Raw genomic sequence first — 6,742 nt, 5'->3', positions numbered from 1 at the left:
TTATATATATATACATATATATGTGTATATATATATATATATATATATATATATAACACTTTTTGAAAGTCTCACGGACGTGAATAATAATGTATAACACTTAGCACTAGTGGACACAGACAAAAACACAGAAACACAAAAAAAGAGACTCACTATTTTTCGAATTTTCGGTGGTCGCTGCCACCTTTATCAAGGAAGAGAGGGACAGAACTGAAGGGAATACGAGGGCTGGAGCGATGGATGGAAGGGGAAGGTGGGGAGGGAATTCCGAAGGGACGGGTATGGAGGGGCAGCGTTAGAAGGGTGGGGAAAATGTAGAAGGTGATGGGGGTGGAAGGGGGATGAAACTATAATTAGAGCAGGGTAATTAGTGCCTAATATTAATTCCTGGCCAGTTCCAGGACTCCAAAAGCCAGATGAAGGATTGCTCTAGTGTTTTTAGTTTCAGAGGAGGATCAGAGGGTGGGAGGGATGCTATGATGGATACACTATAGCATTTATCAAAGGGAGTGTTGTGTTCGGAGGCGTGTTTGGGGATAGGGAGCATGTCAATTAAGGAAGAGTTTTTGCATGAGGCTCGGTGGTTGTTGATTCTGATATTGAGGGGTGTGGTGGTTTGCCCAATATAATAGGCAGGGCAAAGTTGGCACTTCAGAAGGTACACTACATTGCTAGAAGTGCAAGTAGAGGAGGGAATTGGTGGGAGAGAGTTAAAAAGCGGGTGGGAGAGGGATGGGATTTTGGTTTTGAAAATAGGTAATAACCTTGATAAAGGTGGCAACGACCACCGAAAATTCGAAAAATAGTGAGTCTCTTTTTTTGTGTTTCTGTGTTTTTGTCTGTGTCCACTAGTGCTAAGTGTTATACATTATATATATATATATATATATATATATATATATATATATATATATATATATATATATATATATATATATATATATATATATATATAAACACATATATATATAGACCATAAAAGCAGTAATCAACCCGAAGTTTTGGTAGCAGTGTGAAATTCACGCATGAATTGCACAGTTTAGAATCAGTGCTTAATGTATAGTTAAGGCAGTGTTGGAATTCCTGGAGAAGGAATGAACATTTTTAGAACAGTAGAGCATCTAAGAGCACAGCATTGAGCAAATCATTCAAAATGTTTACATTACTTATTTATTCTTTGTTTTTTCTGTTGAATAAATGAATTTGGGTCAATTGCAACCTGACTAAAACGTTTTTTATTGTGTTGTGACCACCAATTCAGCGTTGTACATCGTCTAATTTCGTTCTCAATAGCATGACAGTATGCTAATTGACACGTAGACATGTGCCGTATTTGTGTTAAAACCGATGTATTAGGGTTTCCAAATAGTTCTAGAATATTTGAGTGATAAATCTTTACTGAATGTATCCTGAGAGAATTGCATTGTTTGCATCTGTCGTTATGTTTTCATGAAACATATGATATTTGCGTTTTTAAATTGATGTTATTTTGAAACAAATGAATAAAGGAAATGAGACGTGCGTGTGTTTTTCTAGCATAATACTTATGAAGATCGACAATGGTTTCCGCGTAATTGTGCCCAAAGCATGCGTTTTAATATGTTCATGTATTTCGATTTGTTTATGTCATGTAGACCGGTGTTTAACGAATCTCGTATTTTCAGAACTAAGGGTAAATATAGCTTCGTGAAGCTGTTGAATTCCTTAATGTTAAACTCCCGCCATCAACTTTTCACTTCGGTTATATTCTTGGGTATTTATCAATGTACTTACCCGAAAAAGTACTTAATTAGTACTTGTAGTATTGTAGTATTCACTTTTCAAGTTTAAGCTAAGATTCCGTTCTCTCTTCGTTATTTATCCAGTCGCCCCATTTACTACTGTGATTATTCGCATTGCGGTAAACTGTCCCCATATAATTGTTATTATTATCCGTTCTGCAGTGATCCAAGTGTAATCAAAGCACGCGGAAATTTGGAAACAAAGAAGAAATCGAGCCAGAATGAAGCTACGAGGTATTAACTTGCATTGCTGGAAAGATAGCCCAGGCGTGTACACTAATAGGCAATGGTTCGCATTCTTAAATATAATTACATATTTTACATATTTTATATACTCCTTCCCATGTATGGTTAATTTATTCATTCATTTATTTATTTATTAAATTATATTACCAAAACGAAGCCCGGATACATCATGAAATGACTTTCTTGCTTGCAAGATAGAAAAACATCTTCAATTGCTATTATATATTTGTGGAGAAAGGAAAGTCAAACGTTTGTATACCTCCGCACATGTCCAATAATTTGATTTTCCTTTTCAGTATTTGATCTTTATACCTAATAAACGAAAATATAGTATCCATAGCACATCTTCAATTGCCAGCATATATTTGTGGAGAAAGGAAACTACCTTTGCTCTAAATCGCACCTTTACATCTTTGTGCATTGTGTCCATAATGGACACTTCTTTCATTCAATCCCAACCCTTTTCTTTACCTTTTCTGGCTTGCTTAACAATCTGCCCATCAATCACAGTCTTTAATAATCTCAAGAGAACTCAGAAGCAATGGACAATAATCGTCCCATGTTGCGAATATAAATTCATTAATGCCGTTGGCTCAACTTTAGAATTGTTGAAATTTAAATTTTCACATTGAGTAAAAACGGAATAAAAATCAGGTGCATTAAAACTTCCTGAATTAACTCTTAAGTCTCATGTTTAGATTGTTTTGTTGGACGATTTTGACAAATGACTACTGCATATCAATTCGTTTGTCGATGCTATTTCAGGGATGCCATAATGCCATGGCATCTGCAGCCAGACACTCAAATGGCATCAATGATACCTTTAAAGAAATAACTTCCGATGTCATTTCACAGAGCCAAGGACAGTTTACGGCTAAAAATATTGGCCATATAGTCAAGAAAAATTTTGATGCAGCACTATAATTTAGCTATTCCGTTCTTCTGAATAATAAAGTCTGGGTTTTTTTATATTCCAACGATGATCATTTATAAAACTCTTGACACCGTTATGTTCAAATTTTTTGGATTATGTTCTTTGCGTTGAAGCCAAAGGGGGGAAAGGATTGCTACTTTTTAAGGAAAAAGGCAAAAAATTAAAGTTGCCAAACTGGCAGATTTGCTTTTGAAACATATATATATGTTTATATATGTATCTATAAATGGATATATATGTTATTTTTTTTTTAAAGGTAATCTACCGGTTAAGGTAGGTTTTCAGATGGACACAAGTACGAAAAAAATACTTTATTACTCCTACAAAACACAAAATCCATCATCCTACTCTCTATATCAGGTCCCCCTTCATCTCTGAGTACTTTCTTCATCCCGTCCAACATCCCTATCCTATTCCTTCCCTTTTCTCTTTTGCCCAACATTCTACCCTCTATCACAGTCTTCAACATCCCACTGCCGGTCAACACCCCCTTCATCCACTTTTCCTGCCTCCATAGGATTGCTCCCAACAAACCCCTCTCTTCGCCCACCATACCAAGTACTTCCTCATTTGTTTTCTTCTCAGTCCATTTCACCTTCTCCATTCTTCTCAACACCCACATTTCAAAAGCCTCCAGTCCACACCTATCCTCCTGCTTCAATGACCAAGTTTCTGCACCGTACATAGACACGCTCCATATCAAAGTTTTTACGAGTCTTTTCTTAACATCCTTACTCAAAGTCCCCGTCATCAACTCCCCCCTCCTTGTGAAAGCCTCTTTGCCTAGCGCAATTCTTCTTCTTACGTCCATACTACTTTGAACGTGTGGTCCAAAACGCTAGCAAGATACATAAACTGTTCTACCTGCTCTAGTTTTTGCCATCCTACTTTAATTTTAAGCTTAGCCTTTTCTTTCTAAAAAATCGCATAACCTTTGTTTTATTAATATTGATTCTCACCCCATACCTGTCGCACTGAATTTCCAATTCACTAAGCAATGCTTTCAGCCCCTTGGCTGACTGACAAAATAAAGCTTGGTCATCAGCAATCCTAACTGATTTTATGAATTCCCCGCCCACCTTCATTCCTACCTCCAGTTCTTCCCATGCCTATTCAATCATTTCCTATGCATACAGGTTGAACAGCAACACTGATAATGGGCAACCCTGCCTTATACCTCTTCCTAACACTGCCCAACCGGACTCAAAGTTCCCCACTCGCACCTGAGCTGATCAAACTAATTATCCTATAGTCCTCACCAACGTAGCCTTTACCTTTTCCGGAATAGGAACTGAAACTGATCTCACAAAGTCTTCCGGCCAGATTCCCTCCTCATAAATACTACGGATCAGCCCATATAGCCTCTTCCTCCCACATTTTCCTAAGCATTTTAAAAGTTCCACTGGAATGTTATCTACCCCCACGGCCTTATTTAGTTTCATCTCCCTTAATGCCCTTTCTATCTCATTGTCTAGTATGCCTGGACCTAAGCTGTCCTCCTCTATGTCATTTTCTTTTTCAATTTTTAATTTGTTGGTCTGAGTTCTTTACGACACAGTTCTTCTATATACTCCTTCCATCTCTCTTGGATCTTTCCTGCATCAACTATTACCTTACCCGCCTTATCTCTAACTGTTAGCATAGCTCTTCCTTTCTTACTTCCCGATAACGATTTAAATTTGCTGTACAGCGCACCAATTTCACCCTTCCTCTGCAGACTTTCCATATCCTCGCACTGCGTCTTCCACCATGCTTCTTTTGCTTTATTTGTTGCCCGCCTCAATTTATTGTTCAATTCTTTGTACTTCATATTGCCTAATTCTGTATTTATATTCGTCCATTTTCGCCGCTCATCTATCTTTGTAATCATCTCATCCGTGATCCATGGTTTCCTAGTCCTTTTAGCGTTAATGGTTCCAATAGTGTCTTTTGCGGCTTGATTTTCAATGACTAAACTTTAGGAATATTAATGAACGTAGCTAAGAGACAATCTACGGCACGGTATTCAAATCAAAGTTATTCTCTCAACTTAGTGTACATCTTTAGAAAGGTTGAGCAATTAGCTATTTTTCTGCATGAACACCTTGACGATCAATCACTTTTTACATCCTTGTAAGCAGCTTTTTAATACCAGTGTCGTACCTTTCTCCCGCCGCGTCACTAAGCCAACTGACGGCTGCTTCTTGCACTTCCTCGTCTGACTTGATTTCTCTCCTCCAAGGTGTTTCTTGAGAGTGGGAAACAAGTGGTAGTCGCAGGAGGCAACGTCTGGGCTTTAAGGAGGGTGGTCAATGATGTCCCAGCAGCTAAATTCTTTGAGCAGGGTGATCATTTCATGTGACACATTTGCATTGTCATGATGCAAACACACTACTTTGGTGAGACACTTTGTTTTATCCGAGGACCTCCGACACAACAATCTGCAGCATGACGAAGTTGCCACTCTCTTCAACAAGGCCTTTATTTACCTCATGACGGGTAATTCTCCAGTTATTGCGCACCATCTCGTCAATTGGAGCCACCGTTGATTCCGATGGTAAACCCGGTCGCCCGGACCGCTGCTCAGCGTGGACATTTTCCTGGCTATAAAAGAACTCCCTGCACCACTTCCGCACATTTGCGTTGTCCATAATACACTTCCAACCGTACACTTCCACTAAATGGCAGTATGAATTTTTATATCGGAGAAGCAGTCATCGCAGTTGGCTTTGCAACGCGGTGAGAGAATTGTATGATGCTGGTATTAAAATGCTGCTTACAAGGATGCAAAAAGTGAGTTATCATTAACACGACTATGTAGAAAAATAGCTAAATGCTTAAACTTTCCCAATGCTGTACACAAAATTGAGAATAAATTTGGATTTTGATGAAAAAAAATATGGTACTTCACTTTTCTAATTGCCCTAATACAGTGAGTAATTTCTCCACCTGGATTATGGCATAATGGCACCGGCATTGGAAAGGGTTTAATTAATGTTCACCAGCTTGACACAAATACCCTATTTCCTCCAGGCTACCGATTTCGTCATCCGGTATAGCATTGGCTATACTTTTTTGGATCCAAGCTATTGTCTTCAGAATCACTGGATAATAAGATCTTTTCTTCCTCACGACAACCCTAAATGCTGTGTATCCAATCCAATTAATTTCTTCCTTTGATGGCATTTCGTTGAGGCCATGTTTTTCTCCACACTTTTCAATACGGGACGTGAATTGACCAAGCCTTTTCCGAATGAATTTCATCATTAATGCATGTCTACTGCTGTGCCTGATGGATTTATTCCCATCTCATCTCTTGAAGCACTTTGTTTGACTGTCGTATCATTCTCAAGTCCCCCGCATAAATCTATACCACTCTTAGACAAAGAACGTCGAATGGAACCTTTCCTCTCCATCAATCCTCTCTTCTTCACATCACATAGATTGAGAAGTACCTTGGTTTTGGCATTGAACTGTACCACAATCTACAATGCCCCTCTGAAAATATTGCAAAGGCCAACTCTCTCCCCGGTCACAACTCTGTGTTTAACATCAGGTAACACAATTTCGCACGGTAGAACATATCACCATTTTCCAGTAAACTGAAAATAAACAAATAAATAGTGCCGGTTCAGTTGGATTGTTAAAAACAAGATCCAATTCCATGCTGCTTGTTATAGTGCATTATTACCACAAAAACCATGAACCAAATGCAACTTGGTAAGGTACAAACTATTGCGGTACAAACTGAAACGAGTTAGAAAGTATTATTTCTGCAATTGAAAATTTAAGAACAGTTTTT

This window comes from Hetaerina americana, unplaced genomic scaffold (assembly GCF_022747635.1).
Source record: "Hetaerina americana unplaced genomic scaffold, ioHetAmer1.1.p SCAF_176, whole genome shotgun sequence".
NCBI classification, from domain to species: Eukaryota; Metazoa; Arthropoda; class Insecta; order Odonata; family Calopterygidae; genus Hetaerina; species Hetaerina americana.
This window is presented reverse-complemented; position numbering follows the sequence as displayed.